Below are 23,089 nucleotides of genomic sequence, written 5' to 3' on the forward strand. Positions count from 1 at the left end.
ATTTATAGTACTTTAGGTTGGTTTAATGGAAAAATGGGTTGATACAGAGTAAATTGGAGTTCAAAATAACCCTTTCTCGGGCAATTTTTCTCTCGAAAGCCTCACCTTTTTCAGCCTCCTTCCACTAACTTCTGATTTTAAATGTCTGGATTGTTAGACATGTGCTCAGGAAACCTTACCTGTCACTAAACATAGATTTTGTTTGTGTTAATTATAGATATGAATGGAGCTAGTTAATCCCTGTTGTAAGATTCCAGTGGAGCCAAAGAAAGTAAACAAGTAACTAATTTGGGTCAATCTTTCTACTTGACAGTCCCTAGGAATCTACCGTTTCAACATTTCCTGGGAACAGAAACACAAGTTAGAACAGTGATAGAAATGTAGCCGTGTTAGCCTGGTGTAGCTGAAACGAAATCCAGGACTATGTAGCACTTTAAAGACTAACAAGATGGTTTATTAGATGATGAGCTTTCGTGGGCCAGACCCACTTCCTCAGATCAAATAGTGGATCTGAGGAAGTGGGTCTGGCCCACGAAAGCTCATCATCTAATAAATCATCTTGTTAGTCTTTAAAGTGCTACACAGTCCTGTATTTTGTTACAAGTTAAAACACTCATTAATTTTGGCTTCATTCAGCTTTCCCTTGGAACAAATTAAAAACATAGTTGATAAGTGGCAAAGTTGGTGCATGGGAGTGAAGGACACGTTAGCTCATTATGCCTACACAGGGGGATGTCACACTGGTCTGACCAGTTCCAAGGACAGTTGGGCTGACATAGAAAGGGATGCAGAGCTGCTCTTCAGGAGCTCCATGGATTAGACCTATACTGCTGTTGAAGGAATTGGGGCTCTCAAATAAAAGAAGTCCCTTGCCTTAGAATCATAGAATCCCAGGGCTGGAAGAGACCTCAGGAGTCATCGAGTGCAGCCCCCTGCCCAAAAGCAGGACCAATCCCAACTCAATCATCCCAACCAGGTCTGTGTCAAACCAGGACTTAAAAACCTCTAGGGATGGAGATTCCACCATCTCCCTAGTTAGCCCATTCCAGTGCTTCCCCATTCTCTTAGGGAAAGAGTTTTTCCTAATATCCAACCTACACCTCCCCCACTGCACCTTGAGATCATCACTCCTCGTTCTGCCATCGTCACCACTGTGAACAGCCTCTGTCCATCCTCTTTGGAACCTTCCTTCAGATAGTTAACGGCTGCTATCAAATCCCCCGTCATTCTTCTGCAGACTAAACAAGCCCAACTCCCTCAGCCTCTCCTAAGTCATGTGCTCCAGCCTCCTAATAATTTTTGTTGCCCTCCACTGGACCCTCTCCAATGCGTCCACATCCTTCCTGTAGTGGGGGGCCCAGAACTGGACACAATACTCCAGACGTGGCCTCACCACATCCCAATAAAGGGGAATAATCACTTCCCTAGATCTGCTGGCAATGTTCCTCCTAATGCACCCTAATATGCCATTAGCCTTCTTGGCTACAAGGGCACACTGTTGACTCATATCCAGCTTCTCATCCACTGTAACCCCCAGGTCCTTTTCTGCAGAACTGCTACTTAGCCAGTCGGTCCCAGCCTATAACAATTCTTGGGATTCTTCCATTCAAGTGCAGGACTCTGCACTTGTCCTTGTTGAACCTCATCAGATTTCTTTTGGCCCAATCCTCCAATATGTCTTGGACACTCTGCACCATATACCCTACCGTCCAATGTATCTACCTTTCCCCCTAGCTTAGTGACATAGGCAAACTTGCTGAGGGTGCAATCCATCCCCTCATCCAGTCATTAATAAAGATGTTGAACAAAACCGACCGTAGAACCGGTCTTTGAGGTACTCTGCTTGAAACTGACCGCCAGTCCGACATCGAGCTGTTGATCACTACCCATTGAGCCCAACAGTCTAGCCCGATTTCTATCCATCTTACAGTCCATTAATCCAATCCATACTTCCTTAACTTGCTGGCAAGAATAAGTCCAGGTATATCACATCCACTGAATTCCCCATGTCCACAGAGCCAGTTACCTCGTCATAGAAAGCAATCAGGTTCGTCAAGCATGACTTGCCCTTGGTGAATCCATGCTGACTGCTCCTGATCCCTTTCCTTATTCTAAGTGCTTCAAAATGGATTCCTTGAGGATCCCCTCCATGATTTTTCCGGGGAGTGAGGTGAGGCTGACCGGTCTGTAGTTCTGTGGATTGTCCTAAGGAACATCTTGGTACCATTTACCTCCCACAAATAAAGTACATACCAACCTATGTTCAGGACCAGGTCAAAGTTGACAGCATAACAGATAGTAAGTTGACAGTATGAAGACTAGGAAGTAAGCCCCCTTCTGCAAGGTAAGGGACGGTAACCAGGTAACAGGGGGTAGCAACCTGATACATCAGGAATGTATAAAAGTTCACCTCAAATGGTGTTCACCAGCTGACTGTGTGGGGGCACTGGATGGTGCTCAGTGGGTGTTAGGACATTGCCACGGCTTCCATAAAGTGTAGCGGCGCAGCGCTGAGTCTGTTCGCTGGCAACTATTATTGCATGTTGTTACGCAAAAAATCTGCTTGGGCGATTTCGAATCTTATCTGGTTTGTGGTCTCTGGGGACTCTGGGCACGGAGACCACATCCAGCGATAGTGACTCGGCTCTGCAACTTTAGCGAAGAGCCAGGTGGCTTGTACCTCATGCAGTAGAGAAGGCTCCAGACTTACAAACCAGGTAACAGAACTTTTGCGTTCTCCTCCAGCAGCAGGCGCTCCGACACAGCTGGACTGAGTACAACACCTGCAAATAACCCAGTTAGTTAATGCAAGCATAAAGAGAGGCAGCCTGGCCAGATGCAACCATTCATTAACTTCCAGGCCAGAGAGGGCCATTGTGATCTTCAGTCTAGCCTGGCATCCTATGAGGTGCACACAGGCCCTTCTCTTCCACTTGTTTAAACAGAGGCACCCTGGGGCACCTTAAAGACTAACACGTGTATTTGGGCATCCGCTTCCAGGGGTAAAAAACACTTGGACCTGCTTTTCCTCCGCAACAGCTGATGCCCAAATAAATCTTCAAGGTGCCACAGGACTCCTTGTTAGTAATGACTGTTTGGGTTGCCCCTCTAAGGCTATGTCTACACTGCAGGCTTTTTGCACAAGAACAGCTGTTCTTGCGCAAAAACTTGCAGAGTGTCTACACTGCGTGCGTGTTTTTGCACAAGTATTACAGTACAGCATCAGCAAACAGGGCTTCTTCCGGAAGAGTTATTCCTCTCCCCACGAGGAATAAGCCCTCTTGCACAAGAGCTCTTCCAGAAGGCGGCAGTGTAGACAGGCAACATGAATTTCTTGCGCAAAAAACCCCTACGGCTAAAATGGCCATCAGAGCTTTCTTGTGCAAGAGAGTGTCGACACTGCCATGGATGCTCTTGTGCAAAAGCACATCTCTTCTGCAAAAGCACATGGCAGTGTGGACGCGCTCGTATGGAAGACCTTTTGCACAAGAACTCTTCTGCAAAACAGTTCTTGTGCAAGAAGCCTGCAGTGTAGACAGAGCCCACGAGTTTCAGAGGGGTAGCTGAGTGAGTCTGTAACAGGAAAAACTTAAAACACAACATATAGTCACCTTAAAGATTAACAAACCGTGTCCATGGGATCATGAGCTTTCCTGGGCATAGCCCACTTCTTCAGACGACTGGAGTGTTGTATGTCCAGAACCAAAATGAACAGGGGAGGAAAAAATGGGAGGGGCGAAAAAAGGAGGCAGGGGGTATGTAAATATCAAAGGGAAAACCCAGCTGGTATGTAACAGGCACCACTGATAAGAGTTGTTGGGAATTTCCCAGGAACCGATTGGGGTTTCTTAGGAACAAGTTTAAAAAGGGGTGAGAATCGGGGTGAACTGGGTGGATGCCTGGGTGAGGGTTGGGTCGAACAACGCAGGGAGGGAAAAGCAGGAGCGTGGGGCGTGAGGGCAGGTGAGCGCTGCGGTGAAAGCCACGTGCGCAGGCCGGGCCGGGCCCCTCTCTCCTCCAGCTGACTTGCAACTTCCACTGCCGGCCCACGTGGCCCTCGAAGGGCGGAGCTTCCCCTTTCCTGCGCCCACCCCTGGGGCCCTCCAGCCAATGGGAAGCGAGGGCTAAAGTTGCTGGTGTTTCAACATTCGGAGCCGGCTGGCACAGCTGCTGCCGCGGGCCCGGGAGCTGCGAGCAGGCAGGAGGCGGAGGTGAGGGGCGGGGGGCGGTGACTCCTGGCCCCCCAGCGCAGAGGGGTCCAGGTCCGGGTCCGTCCGGGGTTACCAGGCCGCGCACTCCCCTCGCTCTTGGAGGCGACGCTGGTGCCAGTGTCTGCTTCAATGCGACCCTACAATAACAAGCCCCAATCGGCCGAGTCGCTGCTTGTTTCACCTCGTGTCCCCCTGCGCTGCAGAAATCCTGCCTCTGCTGGGCCAGCCCCGAGACACGGGGTTGCCCCTGGATTGTAAGCAAGCTGCCCCCTTCTCCCCCATGCTCCCCATTCCCTGAGTATCAGTCCTGCCCCCGCAGCCTGCACAAATCTTCATCCTTTAGGACCAAATAGGAAGGGGAGGGGGCGAGGGATTATTTTCTTTATTCCCACCCCCCTAACGGAAGGAGCTGTTCTCTGTGTCTGTGTTTACAAACCAAGGAACGTGTTTCTCCCTGGTTTGGGTTGGGGTTTTTTTTTGCCTGTTTCTTGACAAGATTGATTGAAATGTTGGTCTGACTAGAGTAGTCCCCAAGTTTAGCGCCCTGCCCTGAAGCAGGACGAAGTCAACCAAGACCTACGGGTTTGTCTAACCCTGTCTAATTCTTTCTTCCCACCCATGCTTCCCCAGAAGGGATCAGACAGGCTGTACACAGCGGGTGTTTAAGTCTCAGCTTGACAAAGCCCTGGCCGGGTTGATTTAGTTGGGATTGGTCCTGCCTAGAGCAGGGGGCTGGATTTGATGACCTTCTGAGGTCTCTTCCAGCTCTATGATTCTATGATTCCCTCCCCTTTCCTTCACCATCATTAATATCCTTTTGCAGTGAGTTCCAGAGGTTGATTATACACTTCAAAATACGGCCGTTTTAACTAGAGCTGGAAGGAAGTTTTCAGAGGGGGTGTTTTTCCATTGGAAAACACTGATTTTAGTGACCTTTTCTTTGGAAGGGGAAAACTCCACCATTTCAGAACATTAAAATGTAGTTTTCCATTCCTGAAATGACTATTTGTTTGTTCTCTTTAAAGTTTATCTTCCGTAATCCACCGTAATACATTTAAAAATAGTTAAAATCTAAACAAAACGTGAATTTATTTGCAGAACTGTGTGTGATCAGGAAAAAAAAGTCAAAATCCTGGAATTTCTAGTCCCAATTCAACCCTACTTTTAGCCACCTTGGTGCCAGGGATGTAAAATCTCATTTAATTAGCTAACCAGTTAAACAATATGTTGAACCAGTTAACCGATTAAATGGGACACGTAGGACGTGTTAAAGATGGGCTTGGAGCAGCCCACACACCTACCCCTTTGGCACACTGCTGTGACTGCTGAGCAACCCTACCCGTGGCGTGCCAGAGTGCCCTCTGCCTATGGCTGGTGGAGGGCTGCTCCAGCCCCCTCTGGTTAACCATAACCGGCTTACTGGTTAACCATTCACTTCCGAACTTGGTGTCCCCACTGCTAACATTAGGACAGTGGTCCCCAACACGGTGCCCGCATTTGTATGCGCCCGCCAAGTGCTCAGGGCTGGCCTGGCCCCGGGCACGTGGCGCATGTGCGGTGCCGGAGCTGGCCCCGGGCGCATGGTGCACGGTGAGCGCCGGCCCCGGGGGCGCCGCAGATTGGCTGCCCGCGCTATGGCCACGTGGCACATGGGGGGAGCGCAGGCTCCGGGCGCGCGGCACTTGCAGGGTGCGCCAGCCCTGGGCGCACAGCGCTTGGAGAGCGCCGGCCCCGGGCGCGCGGTGCTTGGGGGGGGGAGAGTGCCAGCGCTAGTGCCGGCCCCGGGCGCGTGGCGCTTGCAGGGTGCGCCGGCCCCGGGCACGCGGTGCTTGGGGGGAGAGCGCCGGTCCCGGGCGCGCGGCGCTTGGTGGGAGGCCCGGCCCTGGGCATGCGGTACTTGTGGGGGGGGGGGGGGCGGCCCTGGGAATGTGGCTATGGGGGGGCCCCGCCCCCGGGTGCGCAATGGGGGGCTCCGCTCCAGGGCGCCCTGCGGGCAAACAGCCACACCCCTTGGCGCCCGGCAACCTCAAATGGTTGGGGACCACTGCATTAGGAGAAGCCATTGGCTGCCTCCCCTGCCCCGCCCCATTCCTTCTTTGACATTCCCCTGCTCCCATGGGGGTCACGCTGCCCCCCTTTGAGAGCTGATGCTGAAAAGTGCTGGGAAAGCTCGGGGCGATTATCTGCCTGACCCCGGTGAATAGGAGCTGCCAAAGGCCCTGAAGTGTGTCAGACCCTGGAGCTGTGACCGGCCCTTTCACCCAGCAGGATGTGCCAAATGCCCCAGAGGACCAAGGGATGGTGGGCGTGGCACTTCAAGCACACCTTGATTTTCTTCTGTCAGGGCTGGGGCATCGGACCGTCCAGGCTGGGTTCCTGTGATTTCCCGCGCGTGCTGGGCGGATGGTTTCCTGTCCAGTGCAGATTGCTGCTGGTGCGGGACCTCTGCATATAAATGCTGGGTAAGTCCTGGTGGGTTTTTAATGGGCAGTGTCATGTGGTTTGGTAACTCAGGGTGCCCCTGTATAAAACTATGGGACACCAACATCTTGAATACTGTGTACAGCTGTGGTCTCCTCACCTCAAAAAAGATATTTTGGCCTTGGAAAGGGTTCAGAAAAGGGCAACTAACATGATTAGGGGTTTGGAACGAGTCCCATATGAGGAGAGGTTAAAGCGATGGGACTTTTCAGTTTAGAAAAGAGGAGACTGAGGGGGGATATGATAGAGGTCTATAAAAACATGAGTGGTGTGGAGAGGGTGAATAAAGAAAAGTGATTTATTAGTTCCCATAATAGAAGAACTAGAGGACACCAAATGAAGTTAATGGGTAGCAGGTTTAAAACTAATAAAAGAAAGTTCTTCTTCACACAGGGTGTAGTCAACCTGTGGAACTCCTTGCCAGAGGAGACTGTGAAGGCTAGAACTATAACAGGATTTAAAGAGAAGCTAGATAATTTCACGGAGGTTAGGTCCATAAAAGGCCATTAGCCAGGAGATAGAAATAGTGTCCCTGGCCTCTGTTTGTGGAAGGCTGGAGAAGGATGGCAGGAGACAAATCGCTTGATCATTGTCTTTGGTCAACCCTCTTTGGGGCACCTGGTGCTGGCCACTGTCAGCAGACAGGCTACCCAGTACTGCCGTTCTTATGTTAGGGTTCTTGGTTGGGGCACAGGGCAGAGCCCATCGGTTCAGAGCTGCTAAGAGCAGAGTTATTTGCACTTACGTCCCAGCCAGACTCCCTCGTATCCCCTAACGCAGGGCTGGGGGGATCCTTTTTTGGGTCGGGGGCCACAGAGAAATCCGTCGGGCCTTGTAGGAGTTGGGCGGCAGGAGTGGAGCTTAGTGCCTACGGGGCCAAGGGAAACAGAGAGGGCACCATGTCCACAGGGCCGGGGTGCCATTTTCCCTAGGGCCTCCGGGGGGGTGGGGGGGGGAGTGTGTCTATGGTCTAGGAGCCAGGGCCCACCAAAGATGAATCCGACCCAGGCTCTGGTACATCTCTGCAGCGCTGCCGGCCGGTTCCCCCACCTCTTGGTCCTCAACCCAACTAGACCCGCTTCCCGACGGCTGGTTGCCCCCCGGGGTAGCCAGACATAAAGCCCCATTTTAACATCCATCTTTGTCTGCTTAAAACCATGCAGGGCACATAAGAGCTGGAAAACAGCATATTCTTTGAAAACCTTGGAGCAGGAGGTTTAGATATGCTGGCTCAGTGACCGTGACCAACTGTAAGCAGAGATAAGAGGGTGGTCGAACTAATTGTTGACCAAGAGGCTGTACATCGTGCCCTTGACTGAAACCCATATTGATACGAACACATACCCGTCCACGGGAGAAGGAATCTCCCGCCCAACAAGAACATCCGGCAGTCCTAATTTAGTTATCTTCCTCTCTTACAAGTGTAAATTAACTTGTAACCTGCTTGTAAGAACTGGCACCACAAAATGGACCAGTAAAATTTGGCCTCTGAAGATAAGAAAGAGAATACGGGCCCCCAGGGGTATAAAAGATGAGCCCAGCAGCACATTTGCTTTGTGTGTCAATCTACCATCTATCTGCTAGTCGGGTTTGGTGTTTGACCTCCCGAGGTTCCAGAGGGGACGCCCACCTCGTATTCGTCTTTCCGAGGAATTGAGAGACCGGCCCTGGCCTGACACGCTGGAGTCGAGAGGCACAGAAGGGGGTAAAAATTGTACCTGGATGTGGTCCTTTGTTTAAGTATATATACATAGTGTTAGAGCTCTTTAAAGATTAAGCTGTCACTTGGTACCATTATTTTCTATTTTCTATCTTTACCTTTTTCCTGTAACCATTTTAAGATCTATATTTTGTTAATAATTAAGAAATAGAGCAATAGCCATTGTAACCATATGATTTATAAGTTCCTTTAATAAACCTGTAACTGTTTAAGTTTTTAACCTGACTCCTTCAGTTGCTGTAATAGAACCAAGCACAATTTAAAAGAACTTCAGCCAGTCATAAAAGGACAGACATAGGGAGAGCTTAGGCGTTTGGATCTGTGTCACTCCCAGGTGACAAGATCCGTTGGGGCACCTTTCCAGCCTTTCCCAGGCTGCCCGCTGCGAAGGAACTTTTGTGTTCTAGCAGTTAAAATCTAAAGTGTAATAAGCTCTTCCTACACACTAGGGCGTCTGTTAGCCTGTTTGGCTACCCTCTGCGACAGGACCTTGGTCCTAGCAGTAAAGTCACAGACGTTAAACACTCGAGGCTCCTTTCAGCCTTCTGGGCTGCCCGCTGCGACGAGACTTCGTGTCTTAGCAGTTAAAGACTTAGGAGACATACCCACACACACTGCCCTGACCGTCGGCTGACACCCGGCCAGCCCCGCTCCCTCCAGCCCCCTCCCAGCCAGCCCTGCTTCCCGGCGGCCGGTTCCCCCCCACCCCCTCTCTTCCAGCCAGTCCCGCCCCCCCCCCCCCCCCCCGGCCCCTGCTGTTCGGTATTTTTTTTAAACCATCTGGTAACCCTAGCAGGTGGGGGTGAAAAGTGCATGGAAATGCCTGCACAGGCGCGTCTGGGAATGAGATGCTGCTCTAACATCTCCGCCTCTGTTCACTTCCAGCCCCTGCCTCGTGGCGCTGGCCCCCCCGTGGCCTGGGAGGGCTCCCCAGGCGCACCATGGCCCGGCATAGCAAGCTGCAGAAGCACGTCCTGAGCCTATACAGGCAGTTCCTGCGAACCGGCCGGGAGAAGCCGGGATTCCTGCCTCGCATCCAGGCTGAGTTCCGGAAGAACGCCAGCATCCCCCGGGCCGACGTGATGCACATCGAGTATCTGCTCCGCCGTGGCCAGAGGCAGCTGGCGCAGCTCCGAGACGCGAACACCAAACAGATGGGCACCTTTGTCCAAGCCAAACCGGAGGAGCAGTGACCCCTGCTGGTTGGCGCAAGCGTCTGTCTTGTACTGGGACGGTTGGGGGTGAATTCACAGATCAGCCTTCCTGGTTCTCACATCCCTGTGCACCCCTCGTGTCCAAACACAGGTGCCTGGCTTGGCATTTGCTGAGCTAAGGTGTCTTTATTGGCAGCCAAGCTTTTAAACAGTTCAGGTGTGGATGGGTGATCTGGAGGAGATGCTCTTGTTTCCAGGACCTGGTACACAATTCATTCTACCCCTGCTGGCTCCTCTCTTCGGGTATGTCTACACTACAGCGCTAGTTCGAACTAAGCTAATTCGAACTAACGCGTCTAGAACTAAAAACTAGTTTTGCTAATTCGAACTAGCAAGTCCACATTGAGTGGACTCTGAACAGGGCTTAAAGATGGCCGGAAGCAGTGCCAGCAGGGCATCAGAGGAGGACTTAGAGCGTGGAGATGCAGTCTCAGGCTAGCCGAGGGCTGCGCTTAAAGGGTCCCGACCCCCACCCCGGACAGACAGTTCTAAGGGGTGCCCCGCTTGAAAACCAGTCCTGGCTTGGAGTGCCCGGAGTACCCACACTGGGCACATCACACCACTCGGCCATCAGCCCGGCTGCACTTGCCGCAGGCTGCCATCTGGGGAGAGGGGGTAATCGGGGGGCTGCAGGAGAGCTTCCACCCCCAGAAGCCTGCAGAGCCAGCCCAGTCCTCCCCATCGGGGGCTCGTACCCCATTCCTCCCTCACCTCCTTCCATTTACCCTTCCCTAGCCCCCCTTCTTATTGATGTACAAAATAAAGATAACGTTTCTTCCAACATTGACTCTGTCTTTATTGAACAAAACTGGGGGAGACTGGGAAAAGGAGGTGGGAGAGGGGAAGATTAAGGCTGGGAGAGGGGAGGGCAACTAACATGATCAGGGGTTGGGAACAGGTCCCAGATGAAGAGAGGCTACAGAGACTGGGACTGTTCAGCTTAGAAAAGAGGAGACGGAGGGGGGACAGGCTAGAGGTCTCTAAAAGCAGGGGTTGGGTGGAGAGGGTGCATTCAGAAAAGTTCTTCATGAGTTCCCATAAAGAAGGACTAGAGGACACCAAAGGAAAGGACTGGGTAGCAGGCTTGAAACTAGTAAGAGAAAGTTGTTCTTCTTGACAAAGCAAATAGTTAACCGGTGGAACTCCTTGCTGCAGGAGGCTGTGAAGGCTACAACTAGAACAGAGTTGAAAGGGAAGTGAGATCAAGTCATGGAGGTTGGGTCCATGGAGTAGTCTTAGCCAGGGGGTAGGAGTGGTGTCCCTGCCCAAAGTTTGTGCAAGGCTGGAGAGGGATGGCACGAGACAAATGGCTTGGTCACTGTCTTTGGTCCATCCCCTCCACGGTCCCTAGGGTTGGCCGCTGTCGGCAGACAGGCTACTGGGCTAGATGGACCTTTGGTCTGACCCAGGACGGCCATTGTAAGCTCAGGGCTCAGGGTCGGGGGTCTCAGTGGACCCCCTTGATTTTCATGCAAACCTGCTCCTGCGTGGCCAGGCTGGCAGCTCTCCTGCCCTAGATGGCCACTTTCCTGTGCCTAGTGCGGAGATCGTGGACGAGGTCCACGATGTCCGCACTAGCCCAGGAATGTACCCGCCTCTTGAGGTCCCGGGCAAGCTTCCGGGAGCCGCCAGCCTGGTCCCGGGAAGAGGGGGTGGGCTGGGGGACATCGGGTGGGTGGCTCTGTGCCGTGCCAGGTGCAGGGTCTGCTGGCTGGGTGCTAGCAGGCTTGCACCTGGCACGGGCACCGTAGCCAGCCCGTGCCCCTTTAAGGGGTCCGGGGCCGGGAGGGGGGCATAGAGTTTCCCTGGTGTTGGCCAGAGTGGCCACCAGGGAAACTTGGGGAGGGCTAGCCTCCCACTCGTTCGAATTAAGGGGCTACACAGCCCTTAATTTGAACTAGTAAGTTCGAACTAGGCTTAAGCCTCGTAAAATGAGGTTTTCCTAGTTCGAACTAAGCGCTCCGCTAGTTCGATTCAAATTCGAACTAGCGGAGCGCTAGTGTAGCGGCTATGAATGTTAGTTCGAACTAACGTCCGTTAGTTCGAACTAACATTGTAGTGTAGACATACCCTTCCATCCTTAGCCAAAGAGGAACAAGCCAGTTAGCCCAGGGAAATAAAAGAAAGGGAGAGCGGTGACGGAAAACCCTGTGTCTCATTTTTTCAAATGATCTATCTTGCCTAAAAGCCTGTCAGGGATTGGGCTCTGTTGCAGGAGGTGCTGGCGAAACACTCCGTGGATTTGGGTGCTACAATTCCTGAGTGTCGTCCACCTTCCTGCCCCCTCCCCCCACCGAAGCGCTTTGGAAGGCTCACAAAGGACAGAGACCTGCCTTTTGAAAATCCGACTCCCCACCGGTGTCTGAAGACAGGCGGCTCTCTCTCGCCAAAAACGGAGGCAGCAGCGTGGGATGACAGGCAGCCAGGTCGCAAGGGGAGGTGCTTTTTAGACCAGTTCCCTCCTGGCACTCCGTACTGCTGCCTCTGTATCAGAGGCAGCAGCACAAGCTGGCAGCAGCCCTTGCCTGGGGGCTGGGTCTGAGCTTCTGGACCTGGTGCAAACTGGAACTGAGCGAGGCTGCCTGCCTGCCTGGCTCCTAACACACTGTAAATGCAGAGCCGCAGAGGAGGTAGGTCCCGGACCCAGCGCGAGCCAGGACTGAGACAGCTGGCCCCTGGGGACTATCGAAAAGTCAAGTAACCGATAAGAAATCATGAGGTTAATTGACTACTCAGTGAATATCTAACGTCCCTAATCCCTTTTCATAGTTCCCCTCTGGACTCTCTCTCCTAAAGCATGGCCCTGAGATCTGGACACAGTGCTCCAGCTGAGGCCTCCTCCGTGCCAAATAGCTAGGAGAGTGACCTCCCATGTCTGCCGTACGTCTCCTACCACGCCCCAGGGCTATGCCCTCTTACTGAAGGGCTTTGTGTCTGAGATCGATTCTCTCCTAGGCTACGTCTACACAACGAGTTTTTTTGGCAACAAATATGCTAACGAGGGACTCTATGACACGCAATGTCATTTGCATATTTTCTGCCGATCCGTTTTTGTGCTCGGGGTTTGTGCGCAAAACCAAGCCGTGTGGATGTTTACTTTTTGTGCAAAAAACCCCCTTTTCCCACAAGATCCCTATGCCTGCAAAAAGGCCGACCGATCTTGTGCAAAAAGGGGCTTTTGCCTAAAAAGAAAACATCCACATGGCTTGTTTTTGCGTGTTCTTGCGAAAAAACTTGTGGCGCGTCTACACTCTACGTGTGTTCTTGCAGAAGTAAATTTGCAGTAAAGCATCAGAGAACAGGGCTCCTTGCACAGGAGTTATTCCTCTCCCGACGATGACTAAGCCCCCTTTGTGCAAGAGCTGTTGTGCAAGAAGGCAGCGTGGACGGGCACCAGGGGCTTCTTGAGCAAGACACTTTTATGGCTAAAATGACCATCAGAGCTTTCTTGCACAAGAGAGCGTTCACACTGCCATGGACGCTCTTGTGCAAAAGCCCATGGCAGGGTGGAGGCACTCTTGCACGAGACCTTTTGCGCAAGAACTCCGGCGTGAAACAGCTCTCGTGCAAGAAGCCTGCAGTGTAGGGCAGGGAGCAGCCTATGAGGGAGGGGGAGGGACCCCTAGTAATGGCTCAAACTTCCCAGGGGGGTGGCCAGAGGCAGGACATTTGCCTGGCAGGGTGAGGGGGGGGGCGGTGACCTCACAGGGGCTTTGGGCAGCCCTCAGCATATAAGGCAAAGGGCAGGTGGGGAGGTGGTGACCTCACAGAGGGACCCACATCTCAGGCTGATAAAAGCGGGGGGCGGGCCCAGGGGACTTTGGAGACCCCCGGTTGCTTTAGCTCTGGTGCGTCTCCTCCTCACGGTTCCTTCGCGTTCTGTGAGTTCCACATCCCGACTCCTTTGTGACGAAGGTAAGAGCCCCCAGGGGTTGGATCCCGCCCGGGGCCGGCTGGGTTCCAGGCAGGCCCAGCCCTCGGTCAAGGGCCAGAAGGTGATTCCTCACCTGGGCTGCGTCCTTAGCGCCACTGGGGCTTTCTCCTGGTTGGTTTCCCTTTTCCTCCATCCCCCCACATTTCTGCTCTGTTCTTGCCTCCTCTGTGACCTTCCCTTGCTGCCTCCCCCAGCTTGGGACCCAACAGACTAGCTGAAGGACGGGGGGTGGTTTGCAGGAGCCGTGGGGTGGGGGATGCAGCCCCCATTGTGGGGACTGGGGAGGTGGGGCTGGAACAAGTCTATGCCGGTGTCTTTGGGGAGAACGCTCCACCCCCCACACCTTAGATTCTCCCCTGATTGGCCAAGAAGGGGCTGTTGATGGGCAGGAGACTCGTGGAATGAGGAGTAACGGTAGTTTGAACTAGGAAGCCTAGTTCGAACTACCTAGTTCGTGCCCCGTGTAGCCGCGCTGCACGGGGTTCGAACGAGCGGGGTTTTAAAAATGGCGGCTCCCCGCTTATGCAAATGAAGCCCGGGAAATTCAAATCCCGGGCTTCATTTGCAAGTGCGGTATGCCTACATTACCCTCCTAGTTCGAACTAGCGGGGTAGTGTAGACATACCCTCAGGTCCTTGCAGTGCCTGTGCAAGACCGAACCGATAAGCAAGGGGCCATTTGGGGGCTGGGGGCAGTCGCTCTGGGGAGCTGGAACCCCTGGATTTCGTTCATCAGGCTGCGCCCCAAGCTCCCATTTGCTCCCCTCATTTGCAGCATGGCCAAACGTTTTCGGCTGTGGTTCAAGAAAGCCCTGAAGATGGCCCCAGGGCCGGTGGGGAGCAGCTTCTCCGTCCCCGCGGGCGGGGAAGCTGGATCCCACCAGCTCGGGGCGACTCGCCCACCGGCCAGGCCCCCCCGGACCTGGCTCCAGAGGCGGCTGGGCAGGCGGGACCCAGCCCAGCGGGGGAGCCGGGTAGGGTGGCTCCGGGGCCTCCTCTGTGGAGAGAAACACCTGCCCCGGGAGCCCAGCCCCCATTACCACCAGGGGGCATCGCCCTGCCCGGCCCCCGGGGACCTGCCAGTCTCCGGGAGCCCCCAGCCCGTCGCTCCCCGCACCAGCCCCTGCAGCTGTGGGTCCAGGTCCGTCAGCAGCAGCGCCTGGGCCTCCAGCTGCAGCCGGGCCACCTCGCGCAGCCGCTCAGACCCAGGTGAGGGGCCGTGAACACGCTGGGCCCAGGGGCTCACCCAGTACCCAGGGGGGGGGGCGGGGAGGGGCAGCCCCAGTGTCTGCCCCGCAGCCAGGGCAATGGATGGGGGCGGGGGCTGCTTGGCTCTCTTGTTCCTGGTGGGGGCTCTGCTGAGGGCGTTGGCAGATGTGAGGGTGGCAGGGGGATGGGTCCCTGCGAGGGGCGTGTGGGGCCCAACCTGCCCTGGGTCCCTGACATGGGGGCGCGTGACCCCTGCTGGCCGCTGGAGTCACCCTGTTCCCTTCCCTCCCGCACAGAGCCCCCCTGCGCCTCGGCGGAGCTCTGCCAGGAGCGGATGGACTCCCGGGTGGAGGAAGGGGCCATCTATGACATCGAAGAGCAGCTCCACACCCGGGACACGGTAGGAACCTTCTCCACACGGGGGGGACCCGAGATTGTCCGGCCCCTTCCCAGCACGTCCCCCCCCCCCCTCCGGGAGGGGCTTGTCCCTGGGGATCCTCCTGGGGCCCCTTCTCCTGCATGGCCTGGGCCCCCCAAGCTGGGGGCTCTTGTCATGCACCAGCTGGGCCCCCACAAGCCTGAGGCAGCAGTTGGGGGGGAGTGTGGGTGCTTGGACAACCAACAGCTCCCACCTCCACTCCTGGGAGACCTGAGCCCTGCAGCTGTCCGTGGGGGGCAGGCAGGCCCCAGGCTCACAGACTCTCTCTGGGGTGCAGAGCCCAGCCGCCCTGCAGCGGTTCCTCTTGGCCATCCCCCTCGCCTGCCTCGCCGCCCTCCAAAGGGGCGAGGACACCCTGGCGCCGCGCTGCTGCAAGGACACCATGATGGCCAGGATCGTTGTAAGCGAGTCGCAGCGGCCCGGAGGAGGGGAGGGGATACGTGGGGTGGACGGGGGTCTGCCTGGGCCATGGCGGCGGGTGGGGGTGCTGGAAACGGGATGGGTGGAGCCGGGAGGGCTGGAGGTGGACATGGGGAGGGTGGGTGGGGATGCTGGAGGAGGGAGGGACACAGAAATGGGGCAGGTGTGGGGTGCCGGACAGGAAGGGGGATTCGGGACAGGGAGGGGTCTCCCCGAGCCATGGGGGGCTGGAAGGCAGCCGAGCGGGCTGCTGGGGATGCGCCTGGGGAGCAGGGATGAGGAGGTTCAGAGGCTGGTCACCAGGGCAGGGAGGGGCAGGAGACGGCCTGGGGACAAGGATTGAGCTGGTCCCGGTTTGGGAGGGGGGTGCTGGGAGGGGCCCTGTGTCGGGCAGGGGGGCTACAGGGCAGCGGGAGGCAGTGGGGTTGGATCCTGCTGGGTGGGGGCGCTGGCCGCGTGAGCGTCTCTTGGGGGCCCAGCCTCACACGCCCCTTTGTCTCCTTGGGTCTCCCAGGAGATCATGGAGGACTCGCCCCCCCCCGCTGGTCTTGGCCGACTGCCTCAACGCCGCCTGCAGCCTCAGGTACCGACCCCCCCCCCCCCGCCGACTCCCCCCAGAGCAGATCCCCTGGCCAGGGAGTGGGAAAGTCTCTGTCTCCTGCTGCTGAATTAACAGTCTCTGCCCCTCTCTCCTGCCAGCACCTTGCAGCCTCCCCTGCGGGCCCAGCTCCTGAGCCCCCTGCTGACGGCGGCCGTGGGACAGACAGTGTCTGGGGACTGGCAGCAGGAGCCCATCCACACGCAGGTACGTCCCTCCGGGCCCTGCTCCCGGGCTGGGCTGGAGCTCCAGAGAGGGGGGGGGGGGCAGAGGGAGGGAAGAAGCTGCAGGTTTGGATCCTTCCCTCCAGGGTTCCCGTTGCTCTCCCGGGGGGCCCGTCCCTTCCATGCCCAGCCTGGGCTCCTCCCTGCTCTGCGAGGCGGCTCAGACCCTGCTCAAGGCTGCACCCCGGAGCCAGCGGGTGGCCTGGATCCCCCAACCCCCCCTCTGACCCAGGGCTCCCCCTTGTCTTGCAGCAGTTCATCCGGGCCCTTCCCTACGACCTCCAGGCCCTACTGGCGAGCCTCCTCGCCGAGTCCCCAGACACCGCCCGGCTGCAGCTCATAATGGAGGTGAGCCCCGTGGGGGGGACGGGGCCATTGTCCCTGCTTCCTCGGGGGGGGGGGGCCGAGAGAGGAGCAGTGTCAGTGGCTGGGGGGGGCACAGTCCGAGAGGAGCCCCAGGCTCTGCCCAGAACCGGCACCTCCCTACGGGTCCTGACCTGCCTCTTTCCCCCCCAGCACCTGAGCCCGTGGCTGGAGTCCCGCCTGCCCCAGGAGCGAGCCAGGGCCCTTCGCAGCACCACGGCCCTGCTGGGAGTCGCCACCACCCTCCCGGGGTTTGACGTAAGTGACCTCGGAGCCGGGGGGTCTGGGGCTGCAGGGCGCGGGGCTGGGAGCGTCCCCGGGAGGCAGAGGCAGGGCCAGGAATGGGCCGGGAATGGGCCGCGTTCTCCTTTCCCCGGGGAGGGGCGACCCTGGGCCCTTCAGGGGGGCTCTTGAGGGACTGGGCCTGGGGACTGGGGAGTGGCCGTCAGTGGATCCCCTTGTTCCACCCCCGGAGTGACCCTTCAGTCGGGGCCATTGCTCTGGGTTGTCTCCTCGCAAGGCCGGCCCCGCCCCGCCCCGCCCCGGGAGGTGTCTCTGTCCGTCCCCCGAGCTCAGACCCGCCTCGGCGGCCGTTTGCATGGGACGTGCAGCCCCAGGATGCTGAGGGACCCCCCCTCTTCTCTCCCCTCAGAACTCCGCCGACTGGCCGAGGATGGGTCACCACGTGGCCCAGCTGGGCCTTTTTATTTCGGACCCATCCGAAGACGTCAGCCGGCTGGCCCGGGAGGGGGTGCACAGCCTGTATCAACTCCTCCTGCACCACAGGGGTAAGGAACCCAGCCGGGACCTGGGCCCCAGGGACACCCTGAGGGTGCCGGCGGCGGGGGGAGGGGACCCAGCCCTTTTCCCCCAGACTGGCCCAAGGGGGGATGCGTCCCTCTGTGTTCCCCTTCTGCCCCCTGTGCCCCTCCATTTGCCCAGGGATGCCTGCAGGGACCCGTGGGAGGGGAAGGGCTCAGACCTGCCAGCAGAATGACCCTGTTGTGTCTCTTGCAGGCCTCAACATCCACCAGGCAGAGGACCTGTGGTGCAGACACTACTACAAAGAAAGATGGGTCCTGGCTCACAGCAACAGCGTGCGGGTGGGAGAGGTAAGGACGCGCTGCCAGGGCAGGGCAGGGCTCGGGGGTGGGGCTGGCTGGGGCCCTCGTGGGGGTAGGAGGGTCTTGGGGGCAGGAGGAAGCTGTGACCTGGGGCAGGGGTTGGGGTGCCGGGTGAGGAGAGCGTCTGGGTGCAGGGTCTGGAAGGGAGTTTGGGGGAGGAGGAAGCTGTTTTAGCCCCAGGAGTTGGGGCCGGGCTCTGGGCCGTCAGCTGAAACCTCCTGTGCTCTTGATTCCAGGTCTTTGGGCAGCTCTTTACACCAGAGCAGGAGAATTGCTTTTTGGACAAGGCTCTGCTCGCTGCCCGCTCCCCCCTGCGGCGCCCCAGCCAGGCCGGGCTGGTCCTGGCCCACGCCCTGCATGGGCAGGCCCATCAGCTCCTGGAATACATGGTGAGCAGCCGGAGCAGATCAGGAGAGTGGGGCAGGGCCAGGGTCTCCTTCCCATCCCCTCAGGGAGTCCCCCGCCCCTTTCCTCAGGCTGCCCCCACCCCACGTCCCTGCTGGCAGAATCCCTCCTGCCCCTGCGAGCGTCCCTGGGGGTGGGGGAGGCTCTGAACACAGAAACTGTCCTAGGAGGCGGGAGGGGGCCGAGGTGTCAGGAGCTCTGGGGGGGGGTGGGGGGTCAGGAGCTCACCCTGCGGGCCTGACGGGGGGTGACCAGAGAGCAGGGGGGAGGAGGGTGGAAATGCTGGGGGGCCAGTTCCCCTGAGTCCCCAGGGATGAATGTGACGGATTCTGCTTCCCTTGCAGCAGGAAGACACCCAGTGAGAGCAGCAAGAGCTGAGGAGCCAGCAGCTGCGTCCCCCTCCCCCCAACCCTCCCAATTGTATAGAATTGTATTTACATTCTCATTAAACAATGTTTCAAAAAACATTTGGATCAGGCTTGGTCAATAATTTGTAATGGGGGGGCCATTTTGGCAACTGATCAAGGGCCACATTTCTACCGAGGGGTTTGGGCTCTGGGACGGGGCGGTTGGGTGCAGAAGGGAGCTTAGGGGTGGAGCCTGGGTGCAGGGGGGGGGGTATGATCTGGGGCGGTGGATAGGGGTGCAGGGTCCAGGAGGGGGTATGGGCGCAGGAGAGGACTCTGGCCTGGGGGAGGGGCTCTAGAGGGGTGCAGGGTCAGGGAGGGAGCTGTGACCTGGGTGAAGGGGGAGCAGAAGGTTTGGGGGAGGGGGTGCGGGTGCCAGAGAGGAGTCTGGCCTGGGGGAGGGGTGTCGGGGGGGTGCAGGGTCAGGGAGGGAGCTGTGACCTGGGTGAAGGGGGAGCAGAGGGTTTGGGGGAGGGGGTGCGGGTGCCAGAGAGGAGTCTGGCCTGGGGGAGGGGTGTCGGGGGGTGCAGGGTCAGGGAGGGAGCTGTGATCTGAGGGAATGGGGGACGCAGGTTCAGGTGGTCGCCTGGGACAGGCAGTCGGGGAGGGGACGTGGGCGCCAGGGGCAGGCTCTGGCTGCGGAGGTGCCTACCTAGGCAGCTGCGTATGGGGGAGCCCGACTGTCACCTGAGGGGATGGGGGAGCTCAATTTTCAACTGGGGAATGGAGGAAATACTGTGGAGTGGAGGGAGCGAGATGGGGGGGGCTGAATTGTTCCCGGAGGGGAGATCTCCCTGGCTTGGGGGGGGGGGCGTTTCCAGCAAAGCCCTCACATAAGAGGGGGACAGATGGGGGGAGGGAGAGGACGGGGATGGGCAGGGCAGGTGGAAATAGGGAGGGGCAGGAGAAGGGAAGGGGGAGGAGATGGAGGAGAGCAGGGGATAGGAGTGGGGGCAGAGATGAGGAGCAGGACAGAGGCAGGGCAGTGGTGGTGATGGCTGAGCGATGAGAACAGCTCGCAGGGAGCTTAAAGCCAGCAGATGCTTTTCGGCAGAGTTGCCATTTGCCCTGGCGGCTTTGCCAGAATAGCTGTGCCAGCGGGAGGGGGGGGGGCGGGCTTTTGCCACACACCCAAGCCAAGCCAGCTGTGGCGGCAAAGCCTTGTGATGTAACCTAAGCCCTTGGCAAGGTCGGGATCAACCTGCTCTGACAATTTCTCGGAGCGGCGGGATGAGAAACAAGGATCGTGCAGGGAGATGGGGATGACTAGGAAGCAAATCCAGGTGTGGGGGGAATATCCTGGTTTGGAGGGTCAGTCGATACCCCCGCCTGCCACTGTCTGCCGGGGCTCTGCCCGCAAGATGGAACCAACAGCTGAGTTTGCTTTTCTGCCCCGTCGTGGGCACAAAAGGCCCAGAGCAGCCTCCTGCTATCTTGGAGGAAAGGGACCAAAGTTCAGGAAGCAGGTGCCAGGCTGGGCTGGTATCCGCGAGCGCCGCTTTTGCTTTGCCCTTCCTGGAAGCTGGGCTGCAGGTGAGTGGCGGTTTCATCTCCGCTCTTGGGGTGTTTCTTGTGGGTTCCGAGTGTGGATCTGAGAGGGGCTGCGCAGGGGCAGTGTCATGAACGAGCTGTAAGCGTTACAGCCCCTTCTGCGCAGGCTGGCTCCAGCCTCCCGTCTGTCTCCAAGCCCTGGGGGAGAGGCGGGAGGCCAGCAGCATGGCCTAGTGGAGGGGGCAGGGGGTTGGGCGTAAGAACTCCCGGATTCTAATCTAATGCCACCTAGTGACTAAGGCACAGAGTTGTGTGTTAGACCCTTGCTCCTCAATTCTGCGCTCACTCTCGCGCTGGTGACCTTGGAGAGGCCTTTCAGGTCTCCCTTTCCCTGTCCATCAAAGGCAGGCAAGTGCGATGTAATGCCCTGGAGCAAGTGCTTTGGGACGTGTCACACAAGTGTGCCTGGCTCACAAGCGTGTCAGCACAGGTGTGCAAAAGCGTGACGAAGGCTTTGAGATCGATGCCGAAGGCTTGTGAGGCTGTGGCTGGCCAAGTGACAGGGAAATGAAAGGTCAGAGTTTGGTCAGTTAGATTTTATGGTAATACACTGAGACGAAGCACTTTGGGCGTATATACGATAAAGTCTTTCCAAGTGCGTTAGTTCAAGCCGTGTCCTAGGAGCCAAGAGGTGAGACAAACATGCTTGGTCCTGTCTCGGTGCAGGGGTGGACTAGATCAGTGCTTCTCGACCAGTGGTACGAGTCCCCTTAAAGGTACTCAAGAGATGTCTGGGGGACACGTCAACACAACTGAAATTTGGAGAAAACTGAATTTTAGTTTTCAGTTTGACAGCGCTTTATTCTTTTTGTACCTTTTACACCCAAAAATGCCATCGCCCGCCCGGCTACGATGCAGTTGTTTAAACAAATGTGTTGCAACGGTAGAAAAAAATTGTGTGTGTCTGAAAACTGTAGGTACTGGGGGTACTTACACATTTTTTTTTAAAGGGGGTACATTATAAAAAAAGTTTGCGAAACACTGGACCTATCATGGTCCCTTCCACTCAGACTTTTTTATGATTCTGTGACAGGGCTGGGCGATAATTTTCAGAAGGGGGCCACTTAATTGATTTTGGTATGGGGTCATAGGCCGGCTCCACCCACAGAAGGGGCGGAGCCTGAGGCAGAAGGGGCGGTGTTGTGGACTAGCCCACCCTCAGAGTTCTCCGCGGCTGAGGCTTTCAATTAAAAGCACAGAAAAGAGCTCACAGATTTGCCACTACTGGCAGCTGTCCAGCATTGCTACAGCTTTTTAAAGGGCTCGTGGCTCCTGCCCCTGCTGTAACCATGAGCCGTGAATCATTTAAAATCGGATCCTGCTGCCTGAGTCCCCACTTAGAATTCGGCGGCATGGCGGCATGGGCAGCAGGATCTAAACAGAAAGCGGCCAGATCACAGTGTTTGGTGGGTTGCATCTTACCCAGCCCTGTTCTCTGAGCTGGTTTCGAAACCTCCGTGTCCTCCTTATGGTCTGACAGCTGCAGATTTACTGCCTGTCTCTCCTCTCGTGGCCCAGCCTAGCCGCAGCTAATGGACTAACTCAGGTTAGCATCACCTGCCCTGTCTTGGTGACTCTTCACAGCTGAACGGCCTATAAGGCATCGTGCTGGTCTTCTGATCTCTTGGTGACTCCTCTGCCTTCTGTTTATTTCTTTCTCCCTAGCTGGCCGATCAAGTCAAGCCCTGTCAGTGCGTGAAGGCCCCAGGAATTACGAGTGCCATGGTCTCCCATGCCCAAGGTAATCGGCTGGCTAGTAATGGATGGGCTGCTTGGTTATCAGGTTAGGCTGCACAAGCCAGGTCTATGGGACCCCATGGCCAGCTGGCACCTGGTTCACAGGGAGGCAGCTGTACTAATCTGAAAATGGCTGGAAGACACCACCATCATTAGGCTCCAGAGTCAACAGCACTTGCTCCTCCTGGAGCTACTTGTCCATGGCAGGCAGCACAGCTTAGCAGCTCATTGGGACGTCTCCTTTCTGTTGTGAGATCTGGGCACTTTAGAATGGCTGTAGCTATTGAAAGCAAAGGTGCACAGCTATAGGCATGGGGGTTTCCAGCTTTATTCACCTAGGTGGCTGATTCCAGGAAGCAAGGGTGTGTGGGGGGGGGGGGGGGAGAGGGGGGAGTCCTGTACAGAGGGTTCCCTGGCCCCTCTGCTTCCATGGCTGTGCAACTGCCACCAGGTGGATTAGAACCTGGGACTTTTGGAGCTTAGGGCAGGAGCTGCTATAGCTTGAGTTATAAGTCAGTTGCCTCTCAGCATAGGCTGAAGAGCTCCCTTGTAATAATTGCTTGCTGGACGTGGTCTCAGTGCCACTCCATAGGATAGTGACCCACATCAGGTGTGTGGGTTACAGCTGCAGGCCTGCTCCCAGCATGCGGATCTGCTCTCTGGGCGGCGTCTATAACTCTGTGGCTGCAGCCCTGCTCCCAGGACTGGATCTGCTCTCTGCCCATAGGCGTGCGCAGCACATTTCATTAGGGTGTGCAGCCAAAGAATGTTTTTAAATGTACTCTTTGACCCCCATTAGCCACACCCCCTGACTCCCATTAGCCACGCCCCCTGACCCCCATTAGCCACGCCCCCTGACCCCCATTAGCCACGCCCCCTGACCCCCATTAGCCACGCCTCTGGAGGTAACACTTTCAGGGCAATATGGACACATGACCAGAAATAAAAGGTGTCATGTGACCTCCCCCCCCCCCAACGACTTTTCCCACCATCCTTTTACCAATAGGGATTAGTTTGGCCCTCACCAACCCCCCCTGTGCAACGATCCTGCAA

Source organism: Pelodiscus sinensis, unplaced genomic scaffold (genome assembly GCF_049634645.1).
Source record: "Pelodiscus sinensis isolate JC-2024 unplaced genomic scaffold, ASM4963464v1 ctg36, whole genome shotgun sequence".
Taxonomy (NCBI): Eukaryota; Metazoa; Chordata; order Testudines; family Trionychidae; genus Pelodiscus; species Pelodiscus sinensis.